Genomic DNA, 18,958 nt, shown 5'->3' with positions numbered 1-18,958 from the left:
TAGCCACTTTATATTTTTATTTTTAAAATTTATTTATTAGCCACTTTATATTTTTATTTTTAAAATTTATTTATTAGCCACTTTATATTTTTAAAAGGACTATTTAGTATTGTTTCCCCAACTGACAGGTAAAAAAAAAAAACCAAGACACAAAGCTTAGGTAGAAACATAGAAGTAAAAAATTATCTTCAAAATATTTTCATCTTGGGAGTACCATTTGCTTTTCTATTGTATCTGACTTGGGCTTCTGGTCTCTTCATCTCTCCATTTCCATCTCTCAGTGCCTTTACCTCTCAACACACTACTAGCCAAGAAAAAGAATTTTCCATCACTTCAATACAGTTAATTTTCTTCCATCTCCAGGTAATTCTATATGCCATTTCCCCCCCACATGTGATGTCCTCTACTTTTCCTTTCAGTAAAGTATATCCTTCCCTTCTTTCAAAAGACTCACTGCAGCCCTTTCTACCACAGCCAGGTTGAATCCTGGCATGAGACTCACTATGGCCTAATTCCTCCCTGAACCCGTGCACACAGGGAGCCTCAGGGTCTAAGTCTTACTGGACTACAGATGGTGCTCTCCTTTCCCTTGCTCAGCAGTCAGTAGAGATGCTTCATAGGATCTGCTTGGGCAGCCAGGTGGTACAGTGGATAGAGAGCCAGGGCTGGAGTCAGGAAGACTCATCTTTCTGAGTTCAAATCTGGCCTCAGACAGTTACTAGTCATGTGATGACCCTGGGCAAGTCACTTCACCCTGTTTGCCTCAGTTCCTCATATGTAAAATGAGCTGGAGAAGGAAATGACAAACCACTTTAGTATCCTTGCCAAGAAAACCCCAGATGGGATTGCAAAGAGTCGGACATAACTGAAATGACTGAAAAACAAAAATAGGATCTGCTTGGGACCTTTTGCTTGTTCAGCACCAGCTGCGGAATGTTCCCATTTGACATTTTTGTATCTATGTAACTTCAACAGACCTAAATAATGGAAATCAGAGTTACAGATTTCTAGTTAGAGAAGCACCTGGATATTTCAATAATATCCAGAGAGCCAGATAGGCCTGCTGTTGAACACCGCACAGGTGTGCTTCTAGGCAAGACTGGAATGTCCCTACCAATTGGAATGTACCATTGCACCAGTGACTCCTCCATTGACTTGTACAGTTAAGCCCTGGGGGAGGGAAACCAGTCATTTTAGATTGGAAGTACTAACAGCTTATTTCTAAGACTGAGGAACGAGATCCTAGTTTGTACTTTCCTATCATAATTCCCCTCAGCTTTCAGTGATCATATAAACAAGGTCTCTGGGTGAAGGCCAAGACCAAGACCATATCATCATCATAAATTCTCTAATTACAAAATAGACACAAGAGCATCCAGTGTTTTAAGTAATAGGCATGGATGAGAGGTCTTGCATGTGTATTCCCCACAAAGGTCACACCACAAGAGAAAAACAAGCACCATGATGTGGCAGTGAATGCAAAGGTGAGAGAATAATAAGACTTAACTGCTTCAGTCTACGTGAAAGTGGCACACCTCATTCGTCTCCCAGTCAGGAACCCAGAGGCTGCTTTCTTCATTGATCTGACCCAGATATCAGGTGCATGTATTCTGGAAGTGTGGGTATGGAGAAAGGCCCTCATAACACTTTTAGACCAAGAACTCTCCAAAAATGTGACTCAAATGGTTTCAGCATTGAGTTCTGAAAAGGCACTCAAAAGCCATATCCAATGTAACATCGTCAGCACCAAGCTATCGGACCCAACAGCCCTCAAGCTACCAAAGTGAACTTTCCTGTGATAGGAAGGAAGAAACAACCAGCAGGGGCTCATCACTTCAAATTGAGGGATATTATAGAGCCCATTTTTCATATGGGCAAAGTTGTTCTATTGTTATGTAGATGGTATCAGACATCCTTTGCTTCCCTTCTGCCATGTACTTTATTCCATAGCAACGATGTCTCACATTCAGAATCCTACTCAGGCTAGATTGTGCCTGGAGAGATGGTGATGGCCTCTTGAAACATTTGTAGCAAAGCTTGATTCTTTCTCTTGTGAGAAGACCCAGTCTGTCTGTAATGATGCAAAAGTGAATCAGAATAATTTCTCTGCTATAGTTGAACACAGCGAAGTACCAGTGTCTAGAGAGATTGAAGTAGCTAAAGAGACTAAATTTATGTAGACTGTTTTGGACATTTGTCTGAGATTTTTTTTCTTAAAGATTCATTGCTCAAGACTCAAATCTGCATAGTGCTACCATGTTTCCCCGATAATAAGACACTGTCTTATTTTTTTTGGACAGAAAAACACCAGAGGGCTTATTTTCAGGGGAGGGCTTATTTTAATGAACATTGACAGCAATTTTAATAAACAGGTAAATGTGAACAAAAAAATGTACCTTTATTCAATAAGCAAATCACTGGGGAAGAACAGGATGACGTGCTCACTGCTGCAGCTCTGATTGGATGCAGCTCGGAGTGGGGGCGTGCGTTTCACCGGGGGGGGGGGGGGGGGGGGACAGAGGGTACCGTAATGTAGCATGTAGCGCAGCGGATCACCTTCACTACAGTAGCAATCTCAATAGGGCTTATTTTCGGGGGAGGGCTTATTTTAGAGGAATCTTACACAGTAAGGGGAGGGCTTATTTTCGGGATAGGTCTTATTATCGGGGAAACACGGTAGTCTCTCTAATTGTTATGTAGGGCTTTTCCTGTCTCTGTCCATCCTGCTTCTGTTTTATGCTGTTTTTAAAATGAATACCTTCATGACATCTGTTTCTGTATGAAAGAGAATATTTGCACAGCTTGACAAAGCCCATTTCAACAATATTGTGCTGATGTGGCTAAAAAGAATTTTGTTCGAATAAGAAATTCCATATAACACATGGTTTCACAAGTTTTTATCCATTTAGCAGTCACTGTCTTGTCGTTTTGATAAGGAATTTATAGACAATAACTGTGTTTGAACATTGTAAAGAAACACTGAGGCTCCACGGATTCAGATACTCTTTGGTACACTTCCACCATCGCAGGCCTGCAGGAAGCAAAGGCTTCAGCTAAAAAGCTTCTCTACAAATCTCTTTATTCAGTGCCCTTTCAGGTCTTATTGTATCAAGGAAAGAACCTCTAGTGGGCCCTAATCTCTTATTAATACTATATAATTTAGTCCCTAATTGAGGGCTTGTCTCTATTTGCCTCAGATATCATGAGGAACCTGCTCAGATATCTGCATCAGCAAAATGATTTTAAAGTTTTATAAATTGAATTTATATTGCTGCCTGGTTTTTAGTGCCTAGGCTGGTTGACAAACTCTGAAGTAGCTATGTGCTACCCTGACTTGACTGGGACTCTAGAATTCTATAGTCCCTATCAGTTGTGGAACCAATAGCCTAGAGGTACTATAGAACATTTTTTTTAATTGTGTATCTGTGAAGAGCAATAAAATGGCTCAGTGAATAGAGTACAGGATCCGGAGTCAGGAGGACCTGAATTCAAATGTGGCCTCAGACATTTAGTAGCTTTGTGACCCTGGGCAAGTCACTTAACCCCAATTGCCTTAAATAAAAAAGAGAGAAAAGAAAAGAAAGTGTATGTATGGAGAGGCTTTGGAAAGGCCTTTAGATATCATACCTCAACTTTTTAGCTGAAGCATTTGCTTCCTGCAGGACTGGGTTGGTAGAGGTGCGTTGGGATCCTTAGTCCAATCTTGTTTAATAGATGAGGAAAAGTGATGGGTTTAGAGTTACTTGGTCAAGTCTCTCTCTGGCAAAACCCTGACTAGAACTGAGATCTTCTGACTGTAAGGCCAGTGTTCTTTAAAACAAGGCCCTTCACCTCCAAGTCTACAGGTCTTCATTGATAAAGGAGTTCCTTTAGAAGCTGTCTAATTGTCCCTCCTATTCTAAAAAAATCCTGCGATCCTATTCCAAATTATAAAATCTTAAAGAACAATTAAAATGTTTTCCAAAACTTTATTAATTTCTTTTTTTAATTATGGACTCGATTACCAATATACATTTCAGTTTACAAAGAATAAAGGAGAGGATTGAATATGAAACCATGTACTTCTGTTATGTACAAGTCATTTTTTTAGAAGTGTATTTTAAGTGTTTTGTGGATGCTTGCTTTCTTTTTTGTATCTCTATCACAGCCCCAACACACACATACACATAGAAGTTCAACCTTATAATAAATCAATATACTGAAGCAAAACAAATGCACATAGTTGTCTGAAAATGAATATATCAAAATTTAGTTTTTTAATAGTAATCTTTTATATAACATTTAAAATGGTTACCTTGCTTTGGAAACAGAAAAAGGAAAAAAAGAAAATCCTTTGCCCATATGCAACCATTTATTATTATTTACAAATATGCTGTATAGTAAATATTTGCTTTATACAAGTAGAAAAAAACTATCCCATTTTTGCTGTAATAAGCTTCTATTTTAATGATTTCGGGTTACAGTGCAGCAAATCTTATGTTATTTGCATTCATGTAGTCCATTCCCCATGCCTGTAGTACACTCATACCCCATCTCTATCTCTCAAAATCCTTAGCTTTCTTCATGATTCATTTCAGGTACCTCTCCCTATGACAATTTCTTTGGCACATCTCCACCAACTATTAATGCCTTCTCCATTTTTCCTTATACTATGCTTATCTGTGTATGCATGTTGTACTATCCCAGAACAATTAATTAACAAGGATTTATCAAGTAGATACTGGATGCCAAGCACTATGCTATCTAGCACAGTAGAATGTAAGTTTTTAAGAGTGCCACCCAAATTTAAATGTTTGTTTTTTTCATCACCAGAGGCAATATGATTGTAATGGGAATGCAAATTTGGAAGATCTTCCCTGCCCCTAGGCTAAAGTGCACCTGAAGCCTGGGGTGGGAGGCTTGTTTTTCAGTAGATACTTCTTGATTGGCCAGTGAGTCAATAAGGTTGTTACATTCTCTGAGCCAGGAGAAGGTATATAAAGCCCTGATGTGTAGCTTTGTTTTGGGGGCTCACTTTGAGAAGTGTTCTGTGATTTGATCTGTATTCTGGGAAGCCGTTGCCCAGGGCCTCCCCGGCTTTGAAAAACCCAGATGTGGTAACCCAGATGTTGACTGGGTATGGATGTAATGGTTGGACAGTTTGGAAATCTTGTCTACTTGATCTGTTTCTGTCTTGATAATTCTGCCTGTATACTTTGAAGTTTGGGGTGCTGACCTTTTCCCCTGAACAAGGTAAACGATATATGTCTGACTGATTAAAGTAAGCTTGTTAACCCATTTTGAGTTGCTTTCCTTTAACAAAGCAGATCCAAGAACCTGTATGGGCAGCAAACCCTGAGGATGCGCTTGGGGTGCTTGCTGCTACAATGATGTACTAGAATGTATCAGCAATGCAATATTCATAATGCCTACAGAAATTACAGATATGCTGATGTAATTATCAATCACAAAATATATCAGGCTTTCTGTATGGGGGAATAAGCTAGAACATTTATTAAATACCAAAAGACTGAGTCTCAAAGCCATCAGAGTAGTTATGAAATTGGCACAGGTAGATAAAGTAGAAAGCACCCACATTCTCAAGCCTTTAAAACAGAACAGGCTACCTCAGGCAAAGGTCCTCTCCCCACTCATAGCAACCACCCAGTGTCCAGGAAGCGTGCTCCCAGCAGCTCCGGCCCCTGGCAGTCCTCAGCAGGAGTCCTTAGCAGAAATTCTGGCTGACTCAAAAAGGGGTTCGCATTTACGCTGCCGCTGCTGTTGCCGCCATCGCTGCCACTGCTAGCCACTGCAGGAACTCTAGCTTGGCTTCCGCTTCCTCTTGCTCCACCCCTTCCTGCTATGTCAGCAAGTCCAATGGGGCATGGAAGATCTTTAAATCCCATAACCCTTACATTCGGCCCCAAGATCTTTCATGTCCCTTAGTTGGCAAAAATACAGTAGGAATAGCTGGTGTCAACAAAATTTCACAACAATATAACAAGAATAGCACACAATAAACCCAGAAAACCATATTTTAGGGTGGGGCTTGAGTACAAGCTCCCCATCATTCCCCCCACCCCGAACAAATGGGGCCCCAAAATCTTGTGGTAAGGGGTGAAGGTCTCTTCTTCCATGGCTACTTGCTGCTGAAATAGGATGTAGAGCTGTCCCTGTCCTAAGGGGTCCCATTTGAGAGGTCGGTTCTTAATATGCTTGATGCCAGGTCCAAGGGTGACACATCACAGTTGCAGACAGGGGGTGACATCCAGCTTGAGCTATCAGGCATCTACAGGTGGAGGGTACCAAGCCTGCAGAAACAAATCTAGCGTGATGTAATGCCAAGCAAAGGCAACTTCCCAAGGTTCAAAATACCAGCATAGGTGCTCTCCATTTTATTCAGTGAAAAATTAAGAACAGAGAAGATCAAATATGACCTCATTCAAAATATAGCATTTACTAAGTGTGATTCAATAATCTCCAAGTACTACCTGATTTAATCAAGTACTACCCCACCCCAGGACATTACATTCATTTAATCAATTACAAAGTCCCTGTTCTAAATACTACTCCACCCCTAGGCTGTACCTTCATTTAGTCCATCACAAAGCCCCTCTTCTCAAATGGATATTAGTTTCCAATCATAAGTAAAGTACATTCATTTGTTCAGTCATAGAACACAAAAAGGTCAAAAGTTCCCCACCCCTGGATCACAATTGAATCTACCCCAGAGTTACAACAAGTTTAAGCACAGCACTTAATATCCAAATGGAGGTCTTTTCTTCATCTTGACACAGGCAAGTTCTCAGCAATCTTTGTTCCCGGGGAGACAAAGCTTAGCAAGGCCACAAGATACATTGCCAGTCTCTTCATTAATTCATTCTCTGTCTGCAGAACAGCCCTAGGACCCCTGAAAACATTAGCAAAACCCCCTTCCAGGATTTCTGTAAACATACAACAAGAAAATCCTTCTTCAGGGCTTCTGAACCAACAGCAAGGTTCCAAGACTTCTGCAACAACAGCACTGTGCTTCACCAGTGGACAGTATTCACTCTCTGTCTGCAGAACAGTCTCAGTAGCTCTGAACCAAAAGCAAGGTTCCCAGACGTCTGCAACAACAGGACTGTCTTTCACTAGTGGACAAATCTGGCAAAACAACATCAAAACAGACAGACAAAGTACCAGCAAAACAGCCATGTCTCCTCAGTCCTTGGCAGCTCTGGGTGGCAGCTCTCAAAAGTCCTGGGCAATTCAAAGTGTCCCTCAGCAATCCTCTCAGTCTCTCTCCGCCTCCATGATGCTGCTTCCAAAAAAATTCTTCTGCCTCTCCCTTGTGTCTCTCCAAATTTACGTCACCAGCTCCTCCCAGTTCAGCCCTCTCTTTTCACGTCAACAAGTCCATCCCACAAATGGGATTAACAAGCTCTGGGTTTTAACACCAAAAACCAAGCCAATACAGGGGGATCTTTATATTCCATTACTGTTACATAGAGAGAGAGCAGGTCTCTAAGGCCGAGAACCCTTGGGTTAAAATTCTGACACATATTGACTGAGACTGTAGGCAAGTCACTAACTTCTCAGTGCTCTAGGGAACTTTTTAAAGCCAGCAGCAGAGAAATTGAGCACTGGTATTGGTGGAGGGAATTTCATTATCTAGGAGTTCTTGTACCAACATAATAATAGAGCCAGACTTTATTCCTATCTGTATTTTTATATCACCTTCATTTTCCGGTACATCCTTCCTTCTCCTTCTTCTAGAGGCTAATCCTTTATAACAAATAATTTAAAATGTAACGTTGGAGTTCAGCAAAACCAACTCATACATCAACTAACTTCCACATTTCTAGTCCCCTTCCTATGCAAATAAGAGAAAGAGGAACTCTCATATCTCTTACTGTTATAAGGAAGGAATTTTTAAAATAAAATTTTATTGATCCTTTTTGTCTTTATATTATCTACGTTTTCCAGTATACTTCCTCTCCCACGCCTTTCCAATGACAAAGAAAAAAAAAGAAGGAAAAAAATTCCACAAAACTAACCAACGCATCAAAAAAAGGTCTGACATTTGCAGTATTTCACATCTGTAGTGCTTCACCTTTGCAAAGAAGGTGGGTGGAGTTACCTTCTCATTTTCTCTTCTTTGTGGTCACTATAATTTAACAGCCTTCAGTTTTGGCTGTTTTGTTGTCATTCTTTTCATTAGAGTGTTATAGTCATAGTGTATATTGTTTTCCTTATTCTACTTATTTCACTTTGAGTCCTAGTCAACTAGAATTTATTAAGCACCTACTATGTACTAAGCACTGGCAATACAAAGAAAGGCAAAAAACAAACAAACCACAAAACAGTCCTTACTCTCCAGGAACTCACAGTTTAACAGGAAAACAACATGCAAACAACTCTGTACAAACAGATACAGACAGTGTAAACTGGAAGTAGTCTCAAAGGGAAGGGACCAAGATTAAGGACTGCGGAAAAGGCCTTTTATAGAAGGGAGGTGAGACTTTAGCTAAGACTTACAGGGAGTTAGGGAAGCCAGAAGGCAGAGTTGAAAGGGAGAGAACATTCTAGGAACAGAGGACAGCCAGTGAAAATATTCAGAGTCTGGAGATGGAGTTGTTGCTGCTGCTGTTGTCTGTCCTTCATTTTTTAAGAGGACCAGTCAGTGATGACTTGTACGTGAATTGAATCGGAGTGAGGCAACATTACATGAAGTCATCAGCCTCACTCTCTCTTCCTGAATCATTGAAGTCCAGTGGTAGGACAAAAGTCAAAATGACTAGCAATGGCCTGGGATGCAGTGAAGATTTGGCAATAAATGAGATGACATGGTGTGAGTGACAGTAATGAATTGAAAATGATACTAAAGTTGTGGGATTAGGTAACTGGGAGGATGATAATGCCCTCAACAGCAATAGGAAATTGTGGGAATGGTAGCTTTGGGAAGGAAGATAATGAGATGCCTACGGATATCTAGTTTAAGATGACCAAGAGACAATTGGAGATACAGTGGCTGTAGCTTATTAGAGAAGGTAGGACAGGATGGAGATACCTGAGAATCATCTGCATAGAAATATGGGAGCTCCACAGGAGCTGATGAGATCACAAAGTACAGAACAGTGTTTGGGAGACACCCACATTCACAGAGTGTGACATGGATGAAGGAATGGCAAAAGAGGAGTAATCAGGAGAGAGCAGTGTTGTGAAACAACAGAAGAGCGAATATTCAGAAAGATATGGTGATTGGCAATGTCAAAAGCTGCAGCAGAGGTCAAGGAAGACCAGGACTGAAAAAACACCATTAGATTTTCCACCATTTCTGGGAGATTCAGTATGGCATCATGAAGTGCACTTGGCTAAAAAGATTACTAAATGCACTAAAGGTCCAGCTGAGATGGAATTTAGAGCTAAAGGAGTCTTTTAGGAGCTTCAGTTCTTTCATTTTGCAAATGAAGCAACTAAAATCCAAAGAAGTTTAAGTGACTTTCTGAAAGTCACACAAGTTACAAAGCTGGGATTCCTTACTTTCTAAAAATAACTTTTTAACTTATTTATGTGGCAAGTCACAGTCACCTCTATTTCCCTTGGTAATAGAAGTAGTTTTAGGAATTCAATGAAAATTTGATTAGTACATAACATTTTAAATATGATGAATTTCAAAGTTCTAGAAAGGTATGAGTCTTCTAAAACAGAATGAGAATATTGTTGCAACTGTATCTTAGTAGTTCAGCTAATTTTCCTTAATATGTAATGTTGCTACACTGCCTTCATAAAATTTCTGGGTATGTTTCTCCAAAGGGCAGGGATACATAGGGTGTGCCAGTAGCTGTTCTCTGATCTCTGTCCCCCTCCTCCAACTCTTGCTGGACTAGCACAAAGGATAGCATCACTACCTCTGGGTTTGATGCGATTTTCTACAATGTATATATTGCAAGGTGAGGAAGGAAAAAATTACTAATTCTCGAAAACTATACAAGCCTAAATTCTGTTAAGGGAACAGAATTTCTTTATTTATTTATTTTTAGTTTTCAATGTTCATTTCCACAAGATTTTGAGTTACAAATTTTCTCCCCCTCTCACCCCTACCCCCTACCCCAAGATAGTGAGCCTACTGAATACCCGTTCCCCCAGTCGGGAACAGAATTTCTTATGTTCTTTGTGTTTACCATAGCTTCACTGTCAAACCATTTTCTTTTATTTTTTTCTTGCCACCTTAAAACTTCAAAAAAAAGTTTCTCTTTCAACATTATGAAAATACGATAGTATATAAAACATCTGTATATTCATTAGACATTTTTTTCTTAGAAGTAATTCTTTCCTCTTCCATTTTCTCTTCTTTATTATGTAGAAAGAGGGAAAAATTATGACTGAGTAAACAGAACACTTTACCTGCTAATCTGCCTTCACCATTTTTAAGTACATAAGGATTTTGGTTACAGTCAGGAGTGACCAAACCAGGGTAGTTCTTCCGATCTGACATCATAGTGCCTGAAATGATCTCTTCAGAGGAAAGGAATCCAATCCTGGAGAAAGGAAAGAAGAGAGTCACCAGCAAAGCTCATACACGTCACCAGGCTGGGAAACTAACATGAGAAGTAATAGTAATAGCATTAAAAAGTGCAATAGGGAACTGGAAACCTGGTCATACTTGCTTAAGAAGGAAGACAGAGTAAGAAGCAAGAGCTGTATCCAGTGTAAAGGTGGTGCCCCTTTACCTTTGACAGCTCTTTCACTAGCTTAGTTCCATTTAAATTTAGCTTATCTTAGCCCTTTTGGGTCTTAAACCTGGTACTGCTTTGGTTCTTCTTGGTTTTTGCTTCTACTATACTTGATTCCTACACTGGTGTTTTACATTTCCTTTAAATTTCTCTATAAAAAAAATAAATTAAAAAAATATTTCTCAAAATCTCCTCTCTAAATAGTTATACCTAATAACCTCTTACCCCAGCTTAAGTTCTTCCTTGGGCTTATGTCTCTTGCTATGCCCTTGGTACCCAAACTTTCAACCTTACTTGGTCCTCTGTGTCTCCTCCTAACTTCATTATCATTCCTTTCCAATCCTGGTTCCAACCTATACAACTTAACTTCTTCCCTTCACTTAGGCTTATTCACTCAAGTTAAGCCATGTATATGAGAGAATCTATACATGAAGACCAAGAAGCTCCTAAAAGAAGGAAAATGTATGAGAAGAATCTGAGAAAGGCTATTCATAGGCAAAAGGAAAGAAAGTCATGACAGTCTAAAAAGGGCATCTCTGGGCTTTGATAAAAGAACAAAAGAATAAATAAAGATTGGTTATAAACTTTGGTCTACCCGATATAAATTTGACTCGCCTGAGCTAAGTTCACTTTAACTTTGTTCGCTATTATTTCATTTATGACCCCTGCACCTCAGTATCCATCTCTTCAAGTTAAAAAAGTGAGGCATTTAATGAAAGAATGAAAAAAACACTATTTATCAAGTGCAGTTAGTGGAGATTTAAGTAGAAAAGGAAGACATTCCCTGCTCTCAAGGAACTCAAACCCTGACTTGGGGAAACAACTGAAATAAGTTTTAGCTACAGGGTGGGTGGAAAAGCCAAATGACTTAAGGGTGTAAATATTGAAATATATATGCACTTATACATACATATATCCTTCTTACTATATATGTGTATGTAGATGTGTGTCGGGGTGGGGGTAATTTAGAAATGGACACTGAAGTATAAAGGTTGTAACTAGGAACAATGAATAGAAGTTGCAAAGAAGCAAATAATATAGCCCTGATGTTAGGAAAAACTTCCTATTAGAGCTATCCAAAAGTGGAATGGTCTGCCTTGGAAAGGAGTGGCTTTCCCCTTGTTAGAGGTCCTTGAGCAAAGAAAGGTGATGAAAGATGAGTACTTGTTAGATATATCATAGTCAAACTCTTTTTGGGTGTGGTTTGATCTGGATGGTTGCTGATGTCCCTGTTAACTCTGAACATTATGTGATTCTGTAAATGACCGTCAGAGACTCAACTCAGAGATCCTGACTTTCGTGTCTTTGTTTAATCTATTGAGTCATTGTGTTTTAAAGTAAACTGGAACGATAGTAATTGGCACCTGGTAGCAATGAGCATTAGATAGTAGGCTCACTACCATTAAAAATGTTTCCACCAATTGGCACTCTACTCTTCAGTGCCCCAGGCAACACTCACAGACTAAGTTGCTGACAAGGTACCATCTATATTAGTCCTTTCACTGATGAAACAGAAACTGAATAGTTGAATATGAATGGGAAAAGTTGTCTATATTGAACATTCCTAGACCATCCTTACTTCCATTTAAAAAACATTTTTATTCATTTATTTTCAACTTGAATACTAAAACTTAAATACACAATAAGGAAAAAACATATTATAAACTTAAATACAAAATAAGAAAAGAAAAAAAAAGCATTGGCATGTGTACAGCAACATAAGAGAAGATTAAAAATGTACAACAAATTTCTGTTTCAAGAAAGCCTATATAATAAACACTATACATTGTGCTCAGAGCTGTCCATCTTTACTTCCTTGTAAGTTTTCTTTTGTTCTCTGCTGTACACGTTTTACTTTGTTCTTTAACTCCTTCCTCCCACCCCTCCCTTAAGAAGGCTACAATTAAGCACAAATATATATGTATGTGTGTATATATCGGTATCTATATGTACATGTGTATATATATACATATACACACAAACATGTGTGCATATATACACATACATATACTTAGATATCTATAACTATACTCATAAACATATACATTCATATACATCTATGTAAGACCATACTATACTTGTTCACTGCCATTTTTTTTAAATCACTTAAAAAACTATTAGGTACATAAAGTCATTGGATTTGTGCAACCTACTTGTTTTCCTGTTTATAAATAAAAGTTGACTGCTCTTGAGACATAGCAAGAATCAAACAACTAAGTTCTTTTTTTTTTTTTAAGCAATCGGGGTTAAGTAACTTGCTCAAGGTTACACGGCCAGTTATTTCTGTGTGTGGTGCTGAGTATCTGAGCCCGGGTTTGATCCAGGTCATCCCGACACTGGAGCCGGTGCTCTTACTCGCTGAGCCACCTGGCCACCCCTAAACAACTAAGTTCTTAATCAACTATTCTCATACACATCTCTAAACTATAAAGATAATGGACTACTATAGTATAAAATCACACCGAGGAGAATGCTGATGTCCTCTCATATTACTGCAGCTTTTAGACTTCATCAGGGAGAGTAATCTAGGAAACTACCTACCAAGACAATAAAGGAAACTACCTACCAAGACATAAGAATAAATTAAAAGTCACTATCTGAATAGTATCTGCAAGGTGCTGAGATACAACTGGGTTAACGGCACATTCAGAAGACCTTGTATATAGAACTGCTGTGTTTTAAGGAATATAATTTGGCCTCTGATATATTAAAAATGCTATTCGTGGGGGGAAATTTGATGTATTAGAGGACAATCTGACTTCAGAAGTAGGGAGACTTGAGTGCCAGTGCTGTCTGTTTATATACTGGCTGGGTAATCATTAACCAATCACAACTCTTCAGTGCCTCAGCCACTCCTAGACTAAATTGCAGAAAAAGTTCAATCTACATTGCTTGCTTCACTAATGAAATTATAGATTTAGTCTCCCCCTCAAAAAAAAAAAAATTCAAGGAAGATAACTAAGCATGACCCAACTCACTAACAGATGATGATAGAAGTAATATTTCTTCTTTCACAAAAAGAGGACAAGGGACCTAAATAAATGCTGCATGCAAAGAAATGCTCCACCAAGGCCTAAAACTCTTAAGTGCTCTAGGCATTAAACCAGACATTTTCTCATCAGAACAAGCCTCAGTTATATTTAACAGTCATCTTTAAGCATTCAAGATAAGACAAGTTACCAAAATTAAAAAAGGGAACAATTCAAGAACTCAGGCATGGAGTGAGGCAACATGGTATAATAAAAAGAGCACTAAAGTTAGTCAGTGAACTTCAAAGCCAATCCCTGGGTAAATCATTTAACAGTTCTGGTCCTGAGTTTCCTTATCTAAAGAGGAAAACATGGATTGATCTCTAGGGTCCCCTTCCAGATCTAAGTACCATGAAATCTATAGAACATTTTATAATATTAGTGAAATTAGTAGGTTTTTTAATAGTTTTATTCTGCCTTTTGTCATCCCAAACATTTGGTGCTCTCTCCCCAAACCCATCAAGCGAATCTTCTCTTGTAACAGAAGAAAAGAATTAAAGGAAACTAACCATTTCAATAACAACATTTGATAGCAAATGCAATGTTCCACAAGGAAAAAAAGGCATGTTTTCTCATTTCTTCTCATATTTGGGTGACAGTGAATCATTACAATATTATTGTTTGGAGTTACATTATTGTTGTTATATATATTGTTTTCCTGTTTCTGCTTACTCTGCATCATTTTATCAATTCATACAAGATTTCCCAGGCTTCTTTTAAGTTCATCATTTCTTATGGTACAATAAAAGTTATTCATATTCCAAAACTTGTTCAGCAATTTCCCCAGTTGATGGTCACCCACTTTGTTTCTAGTTTTTCACCACTACAAATAGTTCTGCTATGAATCTTTTGTATTGTATGTATATGTATGTATAGGTTAATGACTTCTCTCCCATAATTCCCAAATTGTTTTCTAGAATAGCCGAACCAATTTCTAGCTCCTACAGCAGTATATTAGTATGCCTTTCCTCCCATGGCTCTGCATCATTGACCATTTCCATATTTCATCATCTTTGCCAGTTTGCTAAATATTAGATGAAATCTTGAAATTTTCATATGGTTGTTCATAGTCAGCAGTTCTTTGAAAACAGTTCATATCCTTTGATCACTTTTGATGGCATTTCTACTAGTGATAAAAAACAAAACCCAAATGATTCAGATATTTGTAAGTCATTGCAGCAATGAGAAAATATCGGTTGATGTGAAAGAATTGAGGTCTCTCTCATGTCTTCATGCATTTAGGACAGCTCTCTACTTGGCCTGACACAGTGCTTGTATGTACACAACTCTGACCACATAAATACAGTGGATGGCAACATGATGATACCAGCTAACACTAGAACTGTCATAGGGAAGGCCAAAACCAGATGGCCATAGTGTGCAAAAAGATTGCTGACTGCCCAGAGTTCTTTTCATCCCTTCATTTCCCTTTATTCATCAATAGTGATCAGTGGTATCATCTTTCGTGATGAACAGCAATGATACATAATTATATCCCTGAAATTTGTGGTTTACCTGCATAAAAGAAAGCATACATTTTTCAGATGCAGCCAAGAAGAGTAATTTGGTGGATGATTATAATCAGACATGAATGCAGTAGAGCCCTCTTGTAACACAGTTCATTATTATGCACTTCGAATATGCCACAGGTCAAATCATATTCTTCAAAGCATATTTTATAAATATACAAAAGCCTAATATAACATATTTAATTCCCTGTCACCTTCCCAAAATATTAAATAGTAGTCCCTCCACAGTACATAAGCTATAATCACCCTTTTTCACTTCTCTGTATAAATAACAAAAGTACAGAACACCTAGCTGTACATTAAAGATAAATAAAAACGTGGTCTCTACTTTTAACCTACAACTAATACATAAATGGTTTTCATAAGTATTAATCAAGTGGAATGCAATAAAATTGCATTTAATTTGTCTTTTTACTTCATTTTATTACTTCGTTGTAATGATATTTGGAGTAAGGAGAAAACAGAAAAGCAGGTAGGGGGCAACAAAGAGCAGGAGAAATCAGAGCTGCTTGAAAAGAAAGTCAAAGAAAATGCAAGGAAGTGGAAGTAACTTGTTAATGGGAGAGTGAGGGAGACCTGAAATACAGTCTAAACCTAAGCATAACATTCTAGCCTTGTCTCATTTTATCTCCAGCCCTTCCCAGTGAGCTTCAACCTTTAGCTGTCACAATTTAAAGGATGTGGCCCTGGCACCCAGCCCCCTTTCTCTTTGATATACCTACTTGTCACTGATGCCTTACTCAAGGTTACTTCCTGTATGTCTAGTCTCACTATACTTCTGGTGGTTCTGCAGTAGACTTGGGTACTTAAAGAACTGACTTCTGGGACTGATGAGACTTTGTAAGCAGTCTTTAAAATAAGGAAGTGAAAAGAGTAAAGATACCTGGGGAGGGGCTATGGAATTAGAGAAGAACAAATGTTGATTTCCCCCCAAAAGAAGAGAATGAAGTCTGCAAACTATAGGCCAGTGAGCTGACTTTGATTCTGGTGAAATGTGAGAAATAGATTAAAAGAATGGTTAGTGAATATCTAAAACAAAATAAAGAAGAAATTATAAAAAAAAAAGAGCCAGCATGGCTTCATCCAGAATCAACCTGGCCAAACAAAGAAGCCCAAGGAGGACTTAGGAGTGGCTGAAAAATTGTTAATTTAAACTAAGTTAACAAAACAAGTTTGGTTGTATTGGTGCCCCATGTTAAGTTTTTAATAAAACATTCCATTTTTTAAAAATGAGTCATGCCAGATTAGCCTCATTTCCTTTTGATGATGGCATTACTAGACATAAATTGCGAATTCTATGAGCATAACTTACCTAGATTTTAGCAAAGCAAAATTTCTTACATTATTCTTGTATATAAGACATGGTGCAATAGAAAGCATGTTGGATATGGAGTCAGGGTGTTTGAGTTAAAACCTAACTATTGCTTGTTACTTGTATGACCTTGGGTACTTCACTTAATCTCTTTGCTCCTTAGTCTTTCACTTCTAAAATGAGGGGGTTGGACTCGAAAGCCTCCAAGGTCTTTTTCATATCTCTACATCTATGTTCCTATGAGATAAAGGCTAGAGAACAGTGCTGTTGGTTGGATTTGGAACTGGTTAAAATGGCCAGAGCCTGGAGTGGTCATTAGTAGCTCCCTATTAAGACATCTCTGGTGGAGGGCTCTAGATATCTGCATTTGAGCTTCTTTTCTTTAACATTTTTACCAAGAACTTAGATAAAGACTAAGTGGAACACTTATCAGATATGCAGATAACCTAAAACTAGAAGAAACTGCTAACACCCTGGCTGGTTAGTTGATCATAGTGAGACATATAGTAGTGGTGGTAAAGGAGACCAGTAGTTTTAGTTGGTAAGTGGTGAGGTAGCCACTGCATTCCATCACTCTCCATGTCAGTTATTAAAAGAGAATTGATGCCAAGGTCAGGAGGGTTTGTGAGAAAAGTCCTTTGTACCAGCCAAAATATAAAAACCACCTGGCTCTCTCTCATTCTCTCCCTCTGTCTCTGTCTCTCTCTGTCTCTGTCTCTCTCTCTCTCTGTCTCTCTCTCTCTCCCTACCTCCCCCAGTAAGGAGCTGGAGGAGGTGCCAAAGCCAGGCATAGGTTTCAGAACTGGCTCTGTTGTGTGCCTTCTCTTTCAGCATCAGTGGGCTATATAATTACCAGGAGTCTTGGGTAGAGGAATGATGAGGCTGTTTTCTCATACTGGGTAGCTGGCAGACAGCTTCTACAGCCTGAGACTGGGATAAATTCTGTATCTACAAATGGCAGGAGATGTCAGGCAAAGGCATAGGGGTCGACTGTATCTTCCCCGTCTTTAGTAGCAGCAATCCTCTTATATGGAGCCATGGTGAAACATCAGAAATAAACAGTAACATACTTGTTTAATTCTTCCTTGCTTCCTCTTCAACATGGAAAAAATAGCCGTGGAGCCCTCCATTTGACGCTATTAATCACTTGACAACCATTAATTAAGTTGTTTGTACTGGGCATTATGCTAAGCCGTGGTGATACTAAGACAACAGTTAAATAATCCTTGCCTTCAAGGAACTTACTTTCCCTCTAAGGGTGGAGACAGTGTTTGCAGATAGTGTTATCTGTAAAACATATACAAAGCAGACACAAGATAACCCTAAATGGAAAGCCATTGACAGCAGGGGGATGGGGAAACAGGAAAGGCCTCCTGCAGAAGGTAGCACTGGAGCTGGCTCTTAAAGAAAACCAGGGATCCCAAAAGACAAGTGCAGAAGGAGGACATTCCAGGCTTGAGGGCAAGCCAGTGCAAAGGCTTGAAGACAGGAGATGGAATACAGGGAGTAAAGACCATCAAATTGGCCCGTCAGACTGTGGACCTTAAAGTTCATGGAGAGGAGTAGTGTGTAAAAAGTTTGGGAAGATAGGAAAGAGTGAAGTTCCCTCTCCTTACCTTGGGGGCCCCTCCCTCCCTCTTAACTGAAGGGTCTCTTCCTAACCTCCATTTAAAGAGCACCACCACGGCAGCCATCTCTTCATGTCCTAACCCAGTGCACTCCTCTGGACTTCTCCATGCTGGAAGGACTAGGGGAGATGGGCCTCATTCTCCACTTAGTGTTAGCTTCCTTATGTGCGTTCTCTTCCTGCATTGCGCTCTGAGCTCCTTGGGGGCAGGAACTTGCCTTTGTTTGTATCCCCAGCACTTCTGCACAGTGCCTGGCACCTACAAGATGCTTAATCTTTATTCACTGACTTGACCAAAATGCCAAGCAGAAGAATTTATAAAATTTTATTCTAAAGGAAATAGGGAGCCACTGCAATTTATTGAGTAGGAGGTGATATAGTAGCACTGTGCTTGGGGAAATCTCTTTGGCAGCTGTGTGGAAGATGAATTGGAATAGGGAGATGCTTAAAGCAGAGACCAAGTAGAAGGTGATTGCAGTTGTCCAGGAGAGAGATAGTGAGGGCCTGAGCCAGAGTGGTGGAGAGAAGGGGATGTATGTGAGAGATACTTTGGAGATAGAAACTACGATATTTGGCAACTTATTAAATATTGAGTTGAGTGAGAACGAGGCTCACAGGACAAACTGAAGAGGGGAAAGATAGAAGCAAGAAAATAGAGGCTGTTTTAAGAGTGTGGTGTTAGAGGAAACGAGCACGAGGGTAAAGGACTTGTGAGTGGAGAAAAGGGAATGTATACAAGAGGTGTTAGAGAAGTGGAATAACCA

The 18,958-nt window shown here is 39.1% G+C and overlaps 1 protein-coding gene and 1 long non-coding RNA gene across 6 annotated transcripts in view; one reads left to right on the top strand and one right to left on the bottom strand.

Annotated features, from left to right (window-relative positions):
* The window catches only part of PRKAG2 (protein kinase AMP-activated non-catalytic subunit gamma 2), a 458,678-nt gene that overhangs the window by 388,294 nt on the left and 51,426 nt on the right, over positions 1 to 18,958 (top strand). The gene's annotated exons all lie outside the window — the stretch shown is intronic.
* Positions 2,523 to 18,958, bottom strand: part of LOC138158142 (uncharacterized) — a 34,734-nt gene continuing 18,298 nt past the window's right edge. The window contains exons 2-3 of the long non-coding RNA XR_011167565.1: positions 10,369 to 10,502; positions 2,523 to 6,290 (exon numbers count right to left, since the gene is read on the bottom strand). This is a non-coding gene — a long non-coding RNA (uncharacterized lncRNA). The remainder of the gene's footprint in view (positions 6,291 to 10,368; positions 10,503 to 18,958) is intronic.

Source organism: Petaurus breviceps, unplaced genomic scaffold (assembly GCF_028583685.1).
Source record: "Petaurus breviceps papuanus isolate PSGF00001 unplaced genomic scaffold, PetGlider_PUasm1.0 115, whole genome shotgun sequence".
In the NCBI taxonomy this organism is placed as follows: domain Eukaryota; kingdom Metazoa; phylum Chordata; class Mammalia; order Diprotodontia; family Petauridae; genus Petaurus; species Petaurus breviceps.
Note: the sequence above shows the minus strand (reverse complement) of the source record. Positions and strands in the feature narration are given on the sequence as shown.